This window comes from Triturus cristatus, chromosome 3_1, assembly GCF_964204655.1.
Source record: "Triturus cristatus chromosome 3_1, aTriCri1.1, whole genome shotgun sequence".
NCBI lineage: Eukaryota > Metazoa > Chordata > Amphibia > Caudata > Salamandridae > Triturus > Triturus cristatus.
In genome coordinates this window covers 141,440,885-141,459,864 of record NC_140583.1, presented here as the reverse complement: position 1 = coordinate 141,459,864, position 18,980 = coordinate 141,440,885, and positions in this window count along the sequence as shown.

Here is an 18,980-nt window from a genome sequence, read left to right as displayed (position 1 = left end):
TTGTCGCTGCAGCCAGGAGGACCAGGAAGCGTCGAGGACGACCAGGACCAGGAGGCGAGCTGTCCCACGAAGGCTCTTGCTGTCGGCGGCGTCGAAGTTGGACTAGGACTCACCAAGCCTTGGCAAGCGGAACCCACGAAGAACAAAGGACTTGCTTCTGGTGCAGACCCGGAAGGTCTGGGGTGCTTCTTCTTTGCAGAGAAGCGGGAGCCAGTCTGGAGGAGCCAAACCAGCGCAGAAGATTTCAGGGTGCGTCGTCACAGAGGCCACTAGCCAGCGGGCAAGCAACCGGACAGACGCGGCAAGCAGGAAAATGCTGAAGGGCCCCACGCAGGACTCGTGGAGTGTGGGGGGCTGATCTTCGGTGCAGATGGTGCTTGGGGTTGGGGCTTCTCAATCCCCGGTGCACAACTTCGAGGGTACCTCAGAAGCTGCGCTGTAAGTTACTAGCCACTTTTCCCAGGTAGCCGGTCCCACGTCGCTCGTCGCCTCCACGGGTCTCAGCTCTGCTGCAGATGTGGATGTGGATGAGGGTCGGAGAAGTCTGGAAGTCAAGGCTCTGGTCGGGCTCTGCAGTCGGTTCCTCGTAGAACGGTCGCAAGCAAAGGGTAGTCTCTTGATGGTGCCTGTTTGCACAGGGTAGCCACTCCTTGGCCACAAGGGAGATTCTTCAGTCTTCTTCTTTCGTCGAATGTCGAAGGTCCAGAGTTTCTGTTCAGTTTTGCAGGTTCAGGATAATCCCAAGTCTTGAGGCCCAACTCCCACTCTTATACTAATCTGGGGGGCTGGGATACCTGCTAGGTCACGCCTTATGGGTGGGACCTGGGAGGGGGTGGTTACACCCACTTCCCTTTGTCCAGTTTCGCGCCAGAGCTGGGGCTGGAGTGCCCCAGCGCCGGTTTGAACTGGACTATGCAAGGAACACCTTGTGTGCCCCAGGCATGTCTCATTCCTTTCAGCCCACCCTGCCCCAATACACTAAAGGCTGTCTGGGGAGGTGCTAGCACCTCCCCAAGCAGGAAACCTATTGTCCAGGCCTCCCTGGCTGGGATCACTCCCAGCAGCAGGAGGTCAGACTTGTGTCTGTGGCAGCAGCATCCATTTTGTGATGCTGAGGCTTTGGTTAGAGATAAACAGCAAAGTAGGATTTTAACATGTCTCTCCCTCTAGAAGGGAGGAATAATATCCTCATCACCAGAAATGGTATGGGGGTATTATTCCAAAGTGTTAGACACCTTACACGACATGTTTTGATAAAGCCAAACCATAGTTACCATGACCGTTTAAGATTATAAGGCACTTTAAGAGTATATGGTAGGCTATATCATAGAACAGCTATAAGGACATGGTTCCGAAAGCTGCAGACAGGCTCAGCTCATGCTAGAGCACCATCTCACATGTTACCAAGCACTCTGCCTCCAGGATTGTTAAGGCCTGCCATAGGAGTGACTGATAGGTACACATGTGTCTATATAGAAGGGTAGATATAGGCATACTATATCTAAGCAAGGGGTGATTACACGACCTTGCCCCAGCTGAGTGATCAGCCAGTTGTGTCTCATTGGAAGGCCAGACCAGGGGTGGCATAATACATGCTGCAGCCCCTGGGAGGCCTAGGGTACACCTATGCCCTGGGTACCTAGGGTACACTGTACAGGGTCCAATAAGGTGATCCTTACCAATTGGTTATGTACCTAGGGTACATGGAGTCCATTTTACAGAGAGAGCAGACAGCCTGAGACCCTGAATGGCAGGATCTCAGGCCAACTAAGTCGAAAAACCAGCTAGACACTAGGCAAAAAGTTGGGGGTAACCATAGTCAGATATCCACCTTCCTACACAACCCCCCCCCAAACGAAAGGAGATAAGGCTGGCCTTGACAAGGTAAGCCTCTATTGCCTGAGTGGCCATATAAGGAAGAACCAGCACTGGCATGGTTACCCCCTGTCTCATGCTCCACTAAGCAATCCCTCATCCTAAAGATATCATAGGGTCTCCACCATAGGGAATCTCTACCTTTGGTGTGTCTTTGCAAAGTAAAAGGCTGGTGTTGAGATGGAGTACTGAAGTGAGTGTCCCCAAAGTGAGGCCTCAGCTTCCTCCAATCATCCTCCACCATGGATGCCTTTCTCTCTCTAACTGAGTTGCACTGTGCTCTCAGGGTCAGCCTCTGGCTACCTAAAGCTGGGGGCTGGGTCCCTTCTGTGGGCTTACTGGAGGGACAGGTCAGGTTTGGGGCCCTAAGGTCCCATGTTTGCCTGTGCCCAACAGAATCCCTCTGGGGGAGGTCCCTAACTACCTGTGAAGGGGATCCCTCAGGAGTGTTTTTACCCATCACCTGGCTAGGGCTACTAGCCAGGCAATCCTCATTCTTTTGATGGGGGGGTTCTTGTGGACAGGGGCCCTCTTGGGGTCCACTGGCCTCCCTGACCTCTGCAGCCCTGGGCTGACTGAGGCAGGGTAGAGAGAGGCAGGCTACCTGCACCAGACTGGGTCCCACCTTGGAAGGGGCCACTGACATCAGAGGCTCTGCCAGGCCAGGCCTGGCTACCTCTGGGGCAGTTCCTTCACAAGGGGTGAGGTCAGATCCCTGAGGAGGCTGACCTTTTCCTAATGTCTGGGGGGAGGGAGACTTTTCTTCCTCCCCACTACTCTCTGTTTGTGTGGAGTGATCCATAGTTTCAGGCTTCACTACACCTATATCAGTCTGAGTGTGGGCTGAGACCATTACAGCCTTGCCAACCTTTTCAGGAAGGCACTCAGTTTGTGTTTGAGCTGTGACTGTCACAGCTCTGCCAATTTCTACAGGGAAGTCTGTCTGTGCCTGGGCTGTGGCTACCACTGCCCTTCCAACCTTTTCAGGGAGGAAAGCTACTTGGACAGGGGTTGTGACTGGCACAACCCCACTACCCTTTTTGGAAAGGCCTACCATTTTAGAATGGGTGTCTTGTTCAACTCCAGCCCAAGCTGAGAGTTCTAAGTCATTCCCCAGTAAGCAGTCCACAGGCAAGGTTGGAGACACTGCCACCCTTTTAGGGCCAGTGACACCTCCCCAGCTGAGACATACCTCTGCCATGGGATGACTGTTCTGTTTGCCATCAATGTTAGTTACCTGGTATGAGAAACCAGGTAAAAGCTGCTCAGAGGGAACTAGCCTATGGGCCACCATAGTGATGCTAGCTCCAGTGTCTCTGTAGGCCTCAGCTTTTCTACCATTGATGTAGGGTTCCTGTCTGTACCTACCCAAAGTGTTGGGACAGGCAGTGAAGTTGGCAAACCCTATGCTACCATCACAGACAAGAGTAGCTGCTGCAGGGGAATTGGCTAAGCCAGGATCCCCCTGTGTTCCCCAAGAAAACCCAACCAAATTTTTGGGGGCACTCCCACCACCTGGGGGATTACTGCTGACAGTAATAGGTGGTGTGACAGGAGTAGTTGGAGGAACAGTTTTGTTTTTAGCCTGTGGACAACTGCTGTCAGTTTTCCAATGCCCAGGTGTTTTACACACATGGCAGTAAGGCTTTTTAACTGTGGTAGAGGAGGGAGCTTGGGACCCACCACCCTGTGTGGAGTTTTGGGGCCCTGAGGAAGATTTCTCTTTTGCTTTATCCCCACCCTTCTCTTGAGGCTTGGTGGTATCCTTCTTTTGGTCACCACCCTGATTTTTAGGCCTAATCCTGGTCCTGACCCATTTATCTGCCCTCTTTCCCAATTCTTGGGGAGAGGTCAAATCTGAGTCTACCAGGTGTTGATGGAGAAGCTGGTTCTGACAATTACTAAGGATCTGCTCCCTCATAATCAAGTTGTACAATCCTGTATAGTCCTGCACCTTGCTGCCATTTAACCAACCTTCCAAAGCCTTAGTGGCACAATCCACAAAATCAGACCAGTCGTGTGTCTGTGTCTTCTGGGTGTCTCTGAACAACAACCTATATTGCTCAGTGGTTAATCCAAACCCATCTATCAGAGCACTCTTCAGGACTTTGTAATTGTTTGCATCCTCATCACTGACTGTGAGGAGCTTGTCTCTACCTTTGTCAGAAAAGGAGAGCCACAAGATAGCTGCCCACTGACTTTGGGGTACCTGCTGTACTTTGCAGGCCCTCTCCAAAGCAGTCATCCATTTGTGGATGTCATCCCCATTCTGATATGGGGGGACTATCTTGCTTAGGTTTCTATGGTCATAAGACCTATCCCTATCTCTAGGGATGTTGCTGCCACCAGTGGGTTCTGACCCACACAACTTTTGCTCTCTAGCCAGAGCAAGCTTCTCCTTGGCAAGGGCAATTTCTTCCCTCTGAATCCTCAGATTAGCTTCCCTCATTCTGGCTTTATGCTCCTTTCTCTCAGGTGAAGTCATTCCCCTGTGAGAGGAAGCATTAGAGATGCTAGAGACATGGGAGTGGATGGATTCCCTTGAAGGGGATCTGTCCCTCCTACTTCTCTGTGAAAGCCTACTTGGGGGTCTGTATGGGGGGACCCCATGCAAACTCCCATGTAAACTTAGGTTAGCCTGGCTAAGTCTTCCTACTTGGCCCTGGCTGTCTACCTCTTCCTCTGAAGTCCCATCTGACTCATCTGTGGTGGGTAGACCCTTATCTACAGCTATGGCACCATCCCTGGCAGCTCTTTCAGCATCATAGGCCTCCAGAAGCTCCACTAGCTGTCTAAGGGTAGGGTTGGAACCCTGTTTTATTCCTCTGGAGGTACACAAATGTCTCATCTCCTGGAATGTTAAGGTATCATATCTAGAGGGGATCTTTTGCAGACCTGATCCTCCTGAGAGAGCATCTACTTGATCTACTCTCAGAGACATGATCTAGTGAGGGTGTGGTGTGTGCACCTACCTACACTAGTTGTATCTACTAAACCTTTCTAGTAGTTGTAGTCAGGGTGTGTTACTCCCTTCAACCTACAACTACAAAGTCCAGTAGGACTTAAGTATAATAATCTATGTTATATGTACCTAGACAATATCTGTGTGATCTTTCAATTTAGTATCTCAAGATTACAATGGTATTACAACAGCAAGCTCAGATCCCAACCGCTGCCACCAATGTGAGAAGTTGGCCTGATGTATGATGTCACTAGTTATAGTGTACACCTTATATCAGTCCAAATACCCTTATGGTGATTGGTTGTAAAGTCAACCTTATAGACCAGCTATCCTAGTGGTAGCATGGACAAGAGCAGTCTTAGGCTAAACTCTGAATGGCATGTGAAGCCAGCTGTGATACCATATATGATCCCTTGAATACCAAATGAAAGGACACCACAACAGATATATATATAAAATAAAGTGTATTTATTCTAAGCAAACCCTCAGCACTCTTTATGAGATTAGAGGTAAGTACAACACAGTCTTATTAATGCATACAGTAAGTCACACAGGTAAGTAATACAGTTAGGCCCTAGGGGCCACGCAAACCATATACTAAGTAAGTGGTATAAGAACCACTGTCACGGAAATAGAATAGGCCTAGGCCTAGGGAATCGCTGGGGCTACACTACACTAGCGTTAGTTAGGAAGTGGGAGGCCCACGGGATCCGTGTGCAGAGTGGAAACACTCACGCGTAATGCGTAAAAGTCAATAGCAATAGTACAGTTTAGAAAACGGTAGATTTAGGACACTTCCGGAGTAGCTAGGAAGTTGAGACTTGAAAACTAGACACTAGGATAGTCACTATCCTGATGAGCACCGGAGTACCCAAGTTACCTAGCCCACAGGCTGCGGGTGCATAGGGGTGAAGATGCGTCGTTTTCGTCGTCGACTCCTAGGGATGCCTGAAGAAAGATGCTGACAGGCAGTCAGTGAAGAGTGTCCGGTGGATCCCAAGGCTGGGATCAAGAAGAGAAGAAACCTGCAAGCAGAAGGGACAGAGTCAAGGTCACTAGCCAGTGACCACGTGGAACCAGGAAGGAACCAGGCGATGTCGTGAAGAGTTGCAGGTGAAGGTGAAGCTTGTCGCTGCAGCCAGGAGGACCAGGAAGCGTCGAGGACGACCAGGACCAGGAGGCGAGCTGTCCCACGAAGGCTCTTGCTGTCGGCGGCGTCGAAGTTGGACTAGGACTCACCAAGCCTTGGCAAGCGGAACCCACGAAGAACAAAGGACTTGCTTCTGGTGCAGACTCGGAAGGTCTGGGGTGCTTCTTCTTTGCAGAGAAGCGGGAGCCAGTCTGGAGGAGCCAAACCAGCGCAGAAGATTTCAGGGTGCGTCGTCACAGAGGCCACTAGCCAGCGGGCAAGCAACCGGACAGACACGGCAAGCAGGAAAATGCTGAAGGGCCCCACGCAGGACTCGTGGAGTGTGGGGGGCTGATCTTCGGTGCAGATGGTGCTTGGGGTTGGGGCTTCTCAATCCCCGGTGCACAACTTCGAGGGTACCTCAGAAGCTGCGCTGTAAGTTACTAGCCACTTTTCCCAGGTAGCCGGTCCCACGTCGCTCGTCGCCTCCACGGATCTCAGCTCTGCTGCAGATGTGGATGAGGGTCGGAGAAGTCTGGAAGTCAAGGCTCTGGTCGGGCTCTGCAGTCGGTTCCTCGTAGAACGGTCGCAAAGCAAAGGGTAGTCTCTTGATGGTGCCTGTTTGCACAGGGTAGCCACTCCTTGGCCACAAGGGAGATTCTTCAGTCTTCTTCTTTCGTCGAATGTCGAAGGTCCAGAGTTTCTGTTCAGTTTTGCAGGTTCAGGATAATCCCAAGTCTTGAGGCCCAACTCCCACTCTTATACTAATCTGGGGGGCTGGGATACCTGCTAGGTCACGCCTTATGGGTGGGACCTGGGAGGGGGTGGTTACACCCACTTCCCTTTGTCCAGTTTCGCGCCAGAGCTGGGGCTGGAGTGCCCCAGCGCCGGTTTGAACTGGACTATGCAAGGAACACCTTGTGTGCCCCAGGCATGTCTCATTCCTTTCAGCCCACCCTGCCCCAATACACTAAAGGCTGTCTGGGGAGGTGCTAGCACCTCCCCAAGCAGGAAACCTATTGTCCAGGCCTCCCTGGCTGGGATCACTCCCAGCAGCAGGAGGTCAGACTTGTGTCTGTGGCAGCAGCATCCATTTTGTGATGCTGAGGCTTTGGTTAGAGATAAACAGCAAAGTAGGATTTTAACATGTCTCTCCCTCTAGAAGGGAGGAATAATATCCTCATCACCAGAAATGGTATGGGGGTATTATTCCAAAGTGTTAGACACCTTACACGACATGTTTTGATAAAGCCAAACCATAGTTACCATAACCGTTTAAGATTATAAGGCACTTTAAGAGTATATGGTAGGCTATATCATAGAACAGCTATAAGGACATGGTTCCGAAAGCTGCAGACAGGCTCAGCTCATGCTAGAGCACCATCTCACATGTTACCAAGCACTCTGCCTCCAGGATTGTTAAGGCCTGCCATAGGAGTGACTGATAGGTACACATGTGTCTATATAGAAGGGTAGATATAGGCATACTATATCTAAGCAAGGGGTGATTACACGACCTTGCCCCAGCTGAGTGATCAGCCAGTTGTGTCTCATTGGAAGGCCAGACCAGGGGTGGCATAATACATGCTGCAGCCCCTGGGAGGCCTAGGGTACACCTATGCCCTGGGTACCTAGGGTACACTGTACAGGGTCCAATAAGGTGATCCTTACCAATTGGTTATGTACCTAGGGTACATGGAGTCCATTTTACAGAGAGAGCAGACAGCCTGAGACCCTGAATGGCAGGATCTCAGGCCAACTAAGTCGAAAAACCAGCTAGACACTAGGCAAAAAGTTGGGGGTAACCATAGTCAGATATCCACCTTCCTACACCAGGGATCTAAAAGAACTGGCAAGAGTGTGATACGGTGTAGAGTGGAGGGAGAGGGAGGCCGGGACTAGTAGGAGGATCCTAAGAAAATGTAGGCCCTTGCACGTATTGTCCTTCCAAATAAAGCACTGCTGGTCAGTGCTGCTTGGAGCAGCTCAGGCACGTCCAACTACACTAAAGTCAGGCAGACACGTGGCATCCTTCTCTATGCATGCACAAGGTGCCCTAAATGTGTGGTCACGTGGCCCCCTCATGATTCCAGCCTGGGTTTTGCACCTGTTCAAATTGTTCAGAGGCTTCGCTTTACTTTACAACATGCATTAGAGCTGCCTGACTCATCGACTGTCCCTTACATGTACATTGTTCACTTCCCAATTGTGGTGGACGTTAGGTGCCTGCCTGTCTGCCATGGCTGTCTAGAGGTGGGCATGCCAAGCATAGCCTGAGCTGAATGTCTGCCTGTGGCTCAGCCTTTGTCTCATGGGCACTGGCGGTCCAAAATGGAGTGGAGGCAAGCATCACAGGCGGGGTCTTTTCCCCTCTATTGCAGTTTAAAAAGACAAAAACACAGGAAAGCTGAGTGCAGGAAATTTAAACAAGCATTTACAATGCAATGGTCTCGGCATTGTTAAAGTTAGAGCTGTTGGCATTGCTCATGACATTCTTGTATGTTTTTGTTTTTAAAACATTTAAAGAAACGGCATTGTTATTTACAATGTCAATAGCGTAATCACTCTCCAATAAGAGACCTATTGCATTTGCACCCACACATACAGAGTTCACGTCAATGAAACATTGCGAAGCAACTAAGATAAAAGTATCATGGCTAAATCAACATTTTATTTGTTTCCAAAGCATAGGTCACCACCTCAAAGGACAACAGTATAATGAAAAACATTCGTATTTCCAAGAGGAAAGCATCACGTAAGGAGGGCCCTCTGAGGCCCAAGAAAAGGACTGCTGCCATAGCGATCTATTTGAAAGATGCAGGTGCGTTGCACAGAAGATGAGATAAACTGCGGCGCTGTGTCAGTCTCCTGAAATAATCCCATGATGTCATTGTGCAGCGTGTCCAATGCATTAAGGGACCACTATTATCGCAGCCTTGAATTCACGCAACCTCGGGAGTCTTATATGGCTCTTCCTCGGGATTTTACTCCAAGAACTTCTCTTAGAAGGGTCTGATGTCACCCGACAGTCATGGCTACACGCTACTTTTAGAAGGCCAACTAAAAGCGAACACCCCATGATTGAGCACATCTGCGCGTAGGAAACCTTCTGAGAGGAAGTTGCCCGTATCTAGACATGACCTGACCCAGCACCACCCTGTCAACGCATCAAGCCAAGGTTTGAGGCAGGCAGTGTGTGCTGCGTGCCAGCGCTTCGAAATGTAAATGATGTGGGCGAGCACTGCCATCCTCAGTCAGTGGTAAACAAGACAGCTCCACCCTGGCTACGTCTCTGTGTTGGGTGGGCATTACAAAGTGTATCCACGGCATGAACATAGGGTTAAATGGGGGGAAGGGGGGGGGGGCATAATAAATATATCTATATAAAAGATACATCAACTTTCAGGTAAAATAACCCCAAAAAAACAGGTACACTGTTCCAAACACGTACGTGACCATGCTCCTACAGCAAGCAAAAGCACAAGTGAATGTCCCGGTTGAAGGACACATCAGTTTACAAACAAGCAAAATGTACTTGGCGACGTCACGAACATCATTGCTTTGCTGTAGACCGAAACAGTATTTTTATGATAATGTCATCCAAGGAATAACAAAACGATCCATAGTTATGCAAGGAATGTGAGTGCTGTAAAGGCTGAAGGACGTAAAATTCAAGGGACTCCACTGAAACGCGAACACTACCTTTAGGAAGCAATCAAAAGGTGCGATGTTGATACTGTAAGCACACAAAAGAAACTACGTTTCATCATTCAATAGAAACGAAAAGAAAATACTCACGCATATGGGAGGATGAAAAATGGCCTCGCTTCACTAATGTATGTGTGCAACGAACCTGGGCTTTTTGTACGGTTCCTATTTTGGAAAGGTGTAGTGTAGTGATGCTGGAAATAGGTGAGGATCTGTACAATTAAGGTGCCCGTGCGACCCCCCTTCCCTTAGTACCGTTACTATTATCCCTAAACCAACGCCTCCTCCCCACCCTTTCGCAAAAGGGCGTCTGTCCTGAAGCGGTGAATGCGTTGTGAGAATGAAACCCGGATAGGAATACCCCGTCCCTCCCACCCATTTCCCGGAATGCCCTCTGCACTGGCGAAGGAGCCATGCGAGAGAAGGCATGTGCACCTCCTGGTGACAAGGCAGGAAATGTTAAGACATTACGTTCAATGACTAACATTGCCGGGAGGGGCATCGTCTCGTACAACACAGGAAAGTGGGTCCACGCGGTCATGGAACGCTGGCACCGCCTCAAACCCCGGCTGCCTGATGATGCCGGTTGGTGTCAGCGTTCCAGGGCACGTGCAGCCCGCGCTGGTTTCCCCTGCGTCCGTTCGTCTGCAGTGAAAGACCAGCGCCTACTACACTCTCCCTCTACACACAGGGTCTTTACCACGACCGAAGAAGCACTTCCACATACCTTAAGAGTGACGCGCATCTTACCTGCTGGCGTGGCCGCCCTGGTCCCGGTCGCTGAGTGCTGCCGTATATATCCGCCGGTACCTATCTGCTAGGGCCCGGCCCGACAGTAGCAGTTGATAACGACTCCGGCAGTCGGCTGCCTGCGACCAGAGCCCCCCCCTCAGAGCCCCCCCCTCAGAGCCCATGGCCAGCCCGGGCCTACAAGAAGAGGAAGGATGCGGGTGCAAGGGGAAGAATCCAGGTCCGATGGAAGTGGCAGTTGGGGGCGGTGGGGGTGGTGCCGTAGCTGCGGCGCACATCATCCTTAGGATTGTCGACAGGTAGGGTCACTTTACAGTGCTGTAATCATGGGGACGGGGCGCGAAGCCCTCTTCGGGCAGTGCTGCTGCCCCTGCAGTCACCCCCACACAGCTGGGTCGCCAGCGGACGCGGCTCATCTAACCCAGCCAGCCGTGGAGGAATATGCAATCAAGCAGCCGGGATGGGGGTGGTGAAGACTCCTTGACGCCCACCCGGCCAAGCTGCCGGTGCACTGCAAACGCGCTCGCCCCTTTTATTTTTGTTCTTTGTATCGTCGTAAAAAACACACATGTTGAAGGCAATGGCAAATAACAGGGCTTCTAAGCAAAATCCTTTGTCTGATGGGGCAGCCTCAGTCACCGGTCTGCTCCTGGTCTTAGTGCAGAAGGCGGCTTCCTCTCCTTTCCTGCCCCACTGAAAGCTGCACTCTCAGCGCTGCCATCTTAGCTTCCTTTTCTTTCCCTGCTCGCCCTGTCTATCTCCTTTCGCACACACATACACGCCAGAGCTGGGCATGCTGGGAAAAAAGCTTCAGCACTGCTCGGTGGTTGGCCCTGGAGAAAGCTCACCGAGCTTCCTGCACTGCAACAGGAAATGCAGCTACGGCCAATTGTGGCTATCAATCAACGTGTACAGTTCACGTCTGTTTCGAGACGTGAACGCAGCGCCTTTGGCAAAGCAAGTATTGGAAATTAACAAATGCGTCCGGACGCCGGGACACCACCGCCTTTCTCCGAGGCAAAGCAGAAATGCCTCGGAGAAACGCAGCCTCGGTTTCGGATTCAGGGGTGTGTTTCTTTTTCTCTCCTCTTGCCATTGGCTGGAGGAGAGAAAAACACGCCCTGCGAAAAGCATCCGAAAAGGACGGGGCTTCAACGGAGTGACTGGACCTCTTCTCCAGTGGCTGGCCAGCATTTAAGAGGCCAGCCAATGGAGAACAGGAGAGAAGAGGGGCGGGTGCAAGCCCCTCTTCTCAAAGACATTATATCTCCGGACTTCCGGTCTGCCGACCGGATGGTCCCGAGACCTAAAAAGTGCTTGCTTGTCTGTAGTGTGGGTCGTCAGCCCAGCTGAGCTGCACTTCTCTTACTGAAGACGTGAGTGACGTCAGTGTCCTCTTTGTTTTGCTAATCAATATCATTCTCTCATTAATGTGCTGGCCATAGACGTCTTTACTGCTTGTCTAGTTGGGGGGAGGCAGTGATAGTAACATATAAAGAGTCTCCAGCCTTCCCTTGCACTTAAGAAACACATTTGACATTTTATACATATATCTTTTCAGATTGAATTAAGATGTGATCCTTGTTTTTATTGAACATAGGGTAGTAGTTTAGGTCATTAAATAATTAAACACAAAAGGTCACGGTTCATAAACGCTTATGCAACAAAGCGCAGCAACTAAAGCCTCTGCGCTGCATTGCATAATAAGGAAATAGCAGGACACTAGGGGTCGCAAGTCCCACTTTGCGCACCCCTGGGGCACTTTGGTATTACAGAAGGGCCTGCAGACACTTGTGCAGCCCCCTCTGTAATACCGATAATGCTGGCGAACACGAAGCGCCAGCGCAATCGCAAGAGGGCATTTCCTCATTTGCATGGGGGCGTGGCCCAATGCAAATGAGGGAATCCCTTTGTCTCTGCGCCCTCACTGTATTATACCAAGTATACACAAGAGGGTCCCTGTGGAGCGAAGGGGAAACCAGGGAAACGCAACCAAATATACAACACTAAACCCCTTAAAATATATTCACATCATAAATTAGTTAATCAAAAATGTCCCACAAAGAGAGTAATGAAAAAATTATTTTTCTATAAAAAATTATTTTGTTTTTATTATCCAAGTAGTGAGAACATACTTTGTTATTTCTTTCAATTTTTTTTACAATAAATACATATACAATCAATTCTGTATGAATTCAAAATTCAGTTGATACACAGGAGCCCCAAACATGGGTGGAGCAATTTTCTTAATCAAGGTACATGTCTCCACGAGAAAACAAACATTCAGCCCGGTGTGTCCCATACATTCTGGTGCACAGTATTACAATTCACATTGGGAGGTATGATTCAGCAATCCTGCACTAAACGTCCCTCACTATACCCTAGTTTACTCCAGGGTGCTACAGGCCAACAACTTGGACCAACAGTCCTGACTGAAACATACGCCATTTTACTAGCTTCTAAAAGAAGATTCATCTCGTAAACAGTAATACCTGTTTTAACAGTGTTTAAAACTATCAAGAACTGCGGTATGAAGCTCGCTACAAAAATTAATCATTAGCAAAGCCAATAGGTTTTACGTCTGACTGAGTGTTGTAAGCTTTGCAAATTACTATTTAGGCACCAGGTAGCAAGCGCAAATAAAAACACATGAAAAATGGAAGCTACATTTAGTGGCAAACAATGGAAAGTCTTGAATGAACTGCAAGCATCCCTCTCGGATAAAAGGCAGGTCGGAGATGCAGTCCATTAGTTCAGATGCTAACCCTGGGGCGAGAAGTCTATATTCTTGTTCGAGTTACCAACCTGTGTGGCCATGGGAAAGTCACTTCAACTTTACTGTATCTCAATTTCTGTCACTGACAAAAAGCTGGAACACCTGGAAATGATCATGCAGTCATTCTTAAGACTGCGAACACGAAATCGCTTGGCTGTAGGTGTGACCTCTGCACCAAACTGGAGTTCGAAAGCATAATACCCCGGACACACCCATCCGAGCCAAATCACGGAGAACGAAAAGTAAAGGAACATTCATAAATCGTTTACTCGCACGAAGTATGGCAAGAGCACACTCGAAAGGATCGAATACATTCTTAATTACGGTGGGCGAGATTTTAAGCTTCAAAAAGGCTAACAAAATACCTCTGAACAAAAACAAACCACACACACAAGCGTGTGGTGAGCTTTCCAAAGCCCTTTTACTGTTTACATAAAGTCTCGCCAGCGCAGCGCATGCGCACTGCTACAGGCTCGACCTAAAAACAAAAAGTCAACACAATGTCATCAATATGCAATCAGTCCTAAACCTTTATCTTGCAATTCTGGAGGTGATGAGTTCCTCTTCTGATCCTGGAAGAGGAGTTATTTCAGCCTTTGGCTGAAGCAAGTCTATGCCCATTTCCAAGGTGGAAAGGGGTCGAAATTGAAATTTGGGAACACCCATTAACATGTTTGTGGGGGTTCCCAAATTTCCAAGGTAAACCACACCTTGAAATGCCCCTTCATATCCTTTAAGGTGGATTTAAAACTGCAGACTTCTCCCCAATGACTGAGTAGTCAGTCAGTCAGTCAAAGTACTTTATTTCGATAAATAAATATCATAAAAAGGCATAGAAACAGTACAATCAATATTACAGAAGCTCAACAATTCATATTATCTAAAATGTTTAAGAGGGGGGTCAGTAAGATAAAAACATCATAAAAACATCATTTAACATAAAACATTAATATTCTCCCAAATTCGCCAATGTTACATTTCATGTAAAAAGTTAAATAATGGACCAATTCATTACATTAAGAAAATCTGATTAATGGCAAGCTTCCTTTTCTTAACCCTAACAGCGCCCACTAAAAAACTAGCAACATGGAACATAATCCTGGGGGTCTGCAGTAACTGTAGATACAAAAGGGCAGGTTTGACCTGTATAAACCCCGCCTCCTTTAAGATTGGGAACAGATATTTCTTTCTTAGTGCCACGTAATGATCACAGAACATCAAAAAATGCATTGTGTTCTGGATCGAAAAATCATCACAATTACACGGTGTTCCATTATCTGGAGGACACCAAGTTTGGAAATGACCAAGAGTTAGATGAATCAGATTGAGCCGAAAACGTGTAAGTAGAAACCGGTGAAAGGGTTGATTAACAATAGACAGATATAATTCAGGACCCACATGAGTACTCAAAATAATACTGGCCCGCACCGATGGTTTCTTGTATTCTACTTGTTCTCTTTCTAGACATAACAAATCTTTCATCATACTTTTAATCAGTCCAATATCTTTAACAGTTATTAATTCCGGGGAATAGAAAAGATCCGGTCTCCCTACTCTAACAAAACAATTTTTGATATAGACTAACCACGCTATTTTATTTACTTTGTCCAGCTGCAGGCAATCTTTTAAAATGAAATGGTTGAGCGGAATTTCTTGGTTCAACCAAGTCTTTAGCCAGGCTAGAACAGGGGCCAGTTTAATCAGGTCTGAGATGTAACCCACACCCAGTTCAGTATGAACGATATGTGTGGAAGTAGACTGAGGGAGAGAGAGAACCGATCTTAAAAATTTATTTTCCGTAATCTGTATACTCTCCACAGAGCAATGGCCCCATACCGCACTTCCATACGTTGCCACTGCAAGGCATTTTGCTTCATAAATTTTTAACAGGGTAACAATTGGCCTAGCACCAAGTTTGTTCATAAAACCCCGAACAGCAGAAGATGACTTTACAAGGGCGACGTTTCTGTTTTTATCTGGGGGCCCCAGGAGCCTTTCTCATCGAAGGTAATCCCTAGGTATGGAAATGTTGCTACTCTACACAATTCTTGCTTCCCACAGGTGAAAGTTTTGGGGGGTTTGTTATTGTTACCCTTACCCATGGTCATAATCTGGGACTTTTTAACATTGATCTTTAGATCCAGGGATGTCATAAAGACCTCAAAGGCGTCCAACAATCGATGGAGGCCAACACCAGTACGAGAAAGCAGGACCGCATCATCAGCGTATAGGAGAACCGGAATGCCGAGCTTTCCTATCCGTGGAATGTCCTGGGTAGCATCTTTTAGTGTAGATTCCAAGGCATTGATGTAAATAGTAAAGAGGAGGGGAGCCATGATGCACCCCTGCCTAACTCCCCTTTCTGAGTTAAAGTGGCTAGTGCATCACCCCGCAGAAGTAACTCTAACTGAAGCTGTTAGGTCAGTATGTAGATCTGCTAGGAGGTTAACTAGAGCCTTGTCCAATCCCAAGTCAAGTAAAATTTTCCAAAGTTTAGATCGATTTACAAGGTCAAAGGCTGACGAGAGGTCCATGAACCCCAGATACATGGACCCTTCCTTCGCCTTTGTGTATTTTTCTATTAATAAATACAAATTCAAGCCTTGATCTATAGTGCTCCTTTTTGGTCTGAAACCATACTGTACATCTGCTAGGACCCCTTTCTCTGTTAACCAATCATTCAATTTAGTTAAAATAACACGACCCAAAATTTTCACAGATGAATCGATCAATGAAATCGGCCTGTAACAGGATGGGTCTTGCCTATTACCCTTTTTGAACACTGGTATGATTATAGATTTCTTCCAGGAAGGCGGGATTTTATCAAATGCAAGAGTATTAAAAACCTTGCATAATACCTTAGACCAAAATTTAGGAAAACGTTTAAAAACGTCCCCAGGTACCCCATCTGGGCCCGGTGCTTTGTTTTTAATGGTCAGGTCTATAGCCCTTTCTACATCTGCAACTACAAAAATCACTGCATCCTTGTCAGAGCAGGTTTCCCCGACTTCGTCTTCTAGAATTCTGTCAGGAGGGCCAACATTCAAATATATCTGACTAAAGTGTTTAATCCAGCCCTCATCTGGGATATTTGCCTCCAAAGGAGTGTTAGTTTCATCAGAGAAAAAGGGTTGATTTATTACTTTCCAGAATAAACCACTGTTTTTTAAGGTTTCTGGGTCTAAAAGTTGACTCAAGGCGTTATCTTTCAGAGTCCTTTTCCTTTCTAAAATAGTTTTTTATACACTTTCCTAGCATTTGCGATGTCTGCTCGATCTTTAGGGATAGTTTTTAATGCTTTTAGTAGTACACCATGCGCTTTAGAGCATTTTTTGTCAAACCATCTGTTGCCCTCTGGCGCCTTCTGACTAGATTTAACCTGGAGACTACGATTAATTTCTATGCAGATCTGATCAAATGCTAGTATGACCTCCTTAGGATCTGGACTTTCCGCTAGACATATAGAGACTTCATCCTCCACTTTAGATAAGACCTCTTGATGAAATGTTTCAGGGACTATTTTAGTCCACTTCAACCTACGATTCTGGTCTTTGACTTTAAGGTTCAAGCCCCCACTCACTATTATTGATTTGAGAGAAATTAATTCAGTATTCTTAAAAACAAGTACAACAGGATTATGATCACTAAAAACTGACACCTCAGTACAATAATTTAGCACATAATTTAACAAAAAAGAAGACAAAAAAATATAATCTATAATAGTACCCTTTTCTTTGCCCTTAAACGTAGGGGACCTATTATTTCCATCTCCACAACCTGACTCGTATAAATTCCATTTTGCAAGAAAAAGCTCAAGACAATCACCCTGCCTCGTATGTTCTGGGTGAGTAGTTGAGGAAAAAGGAGGGCCTTCATCATCCCCCCTAATGCATGGTAGGGTACATGGGTGTATGTTAAAGTCCCCTAGTAACATTAACTCAAAGGTATTTACATTACTACTATAGACTGACAAAAATTTGTCCAAGTCATCCAAATTTTGACTGGTGCATTCACTTGCATGCGAGTTATAAAAATGTATAAAAAGAATCTTGACCTTATCCTGAGTAGAAAGCTCAACAATTAGACAATTTACTGAACCCGAGGGGCACTGAGTTAAAGTACCTTTAATATCCAAATTGAAGAGACTTAATAGGCCCCCCTTAGGTCTTCCTGCCATACTATTGATGGCTGGGATACAAAAATGACAATAGCCATCCAGCGAAAAGCTGTTCATTTGGTCCCAAGTCTCTTGTAAGGCAATGACATCAAAAGATTTTAGTGTCCTTTCCCATTCGGCTATCCCAGTCTTACTCTTCAAGCCAGCAATGTTCCATGAGGCAATCTTAAGGGACTGTGCTGGAGACTGAGAAGAGCTCTCCAAAGCATTGGGCAGTCAATCATTTTCCTCCAAGGTAGATAAGGCAGCATACCGATTGTGAAGAGGTAGGGTGTTAATAATCTCCCCATTAATCAGCTGAACACGATTTAATTCCCCACTAACTTGAGACCGGGACATATTCACAGAGACATTCTGGGTACGAGCAACCATCCCTCTTCCGTTCTCATATAAAGGATGCCCTTGCACATGTAACGGACGACATTGGGTATTAACCACAGGATTATAGAAAAAGCCAAGAGGTCTAACACAAACCGCATTTTCTGAGGCTGGCAAATTGGCAGCTCTGAGGAGAACTGTTGCCACATGTTGCGGATGTCTAAAATTTATGATAATACAGTCACCTCCTAGATTTTTAGGGCCATTTCCAACCCAACTGACTCTGCGGGTAAATAGAATGTCGTTAGCAAGGGCACATGGGAATCCACAATTCTTATTCAACCAAGCAAGCGTCTTGTTTTTAAGAGCATGATATGTTTCTAACCCAGGACCATTCATACAAGGGTCAACCTCTGGGACATTTGTTAAAACCACAATATATGGTACACACTCTGGCGGGAGATTAATAAAGTTATGGCTCTTGAAATTACCTCTTCCAGCAGTGACTGCCCCTCTTATAGTCTCCCGAGTACTCCTTTGTGTTAATTGTGGTAGACTAGATGTATTATGTGCACCTGCTGACGATAGAAACGCGGATGGGGCATTCGGCACAGTTACAGTTAGAGGAGCCTGAGCAATAGCCCCCATGCTCTCCACCCTGTTACTGACTATGGGGTGTATAGCTGAGCCCGCTAGGCGATTATCCATGAGGCCTGTTGAATCTAGATGAGGGCCCGAAGAAACAGTGGACCGGGTCAAACAAGATTCTACAAGGCCTTCTAATCTAGTAACCCTAAGAAGCACTGATTCTACCTTAGCCACCAGGGGACTAATCAATAGTTCCAATTTAGACTCAAGCATTTTAACCAGAATATCAATTTGACTTGAGTGCAGGCTCGTAACCACTATACTATTAGTAGGCTCAGTAATATTACCCCTATTGGTGGGTATTGGGCCAGTTTTTTTAGGCTTCCAGCCCCCCACTTTCTTAGCAGGCCCCTTCCTGCAGGTACGCACCGCTCTCCTAGTGGGAGATTGAATTGGAGAGGACCTTGGTGTTAGTGTCCGATCCTGTGCTTGACTAGGTTCGGAACAACAATCCTGCTCTACCACAAGTACATCAGTGTTTAGATCATTCTCTTTATTAGATGTGGTCGGGGCACTATATGGCGTTGGTGATGGGGATAAACACTGCCTTATTGGAGATGTTTCTGGACTAACCCTACTTAATGATAATCTCCTGTCATTGTTAATTTTGCAAACTACTTTGACAGTATAGTTATCC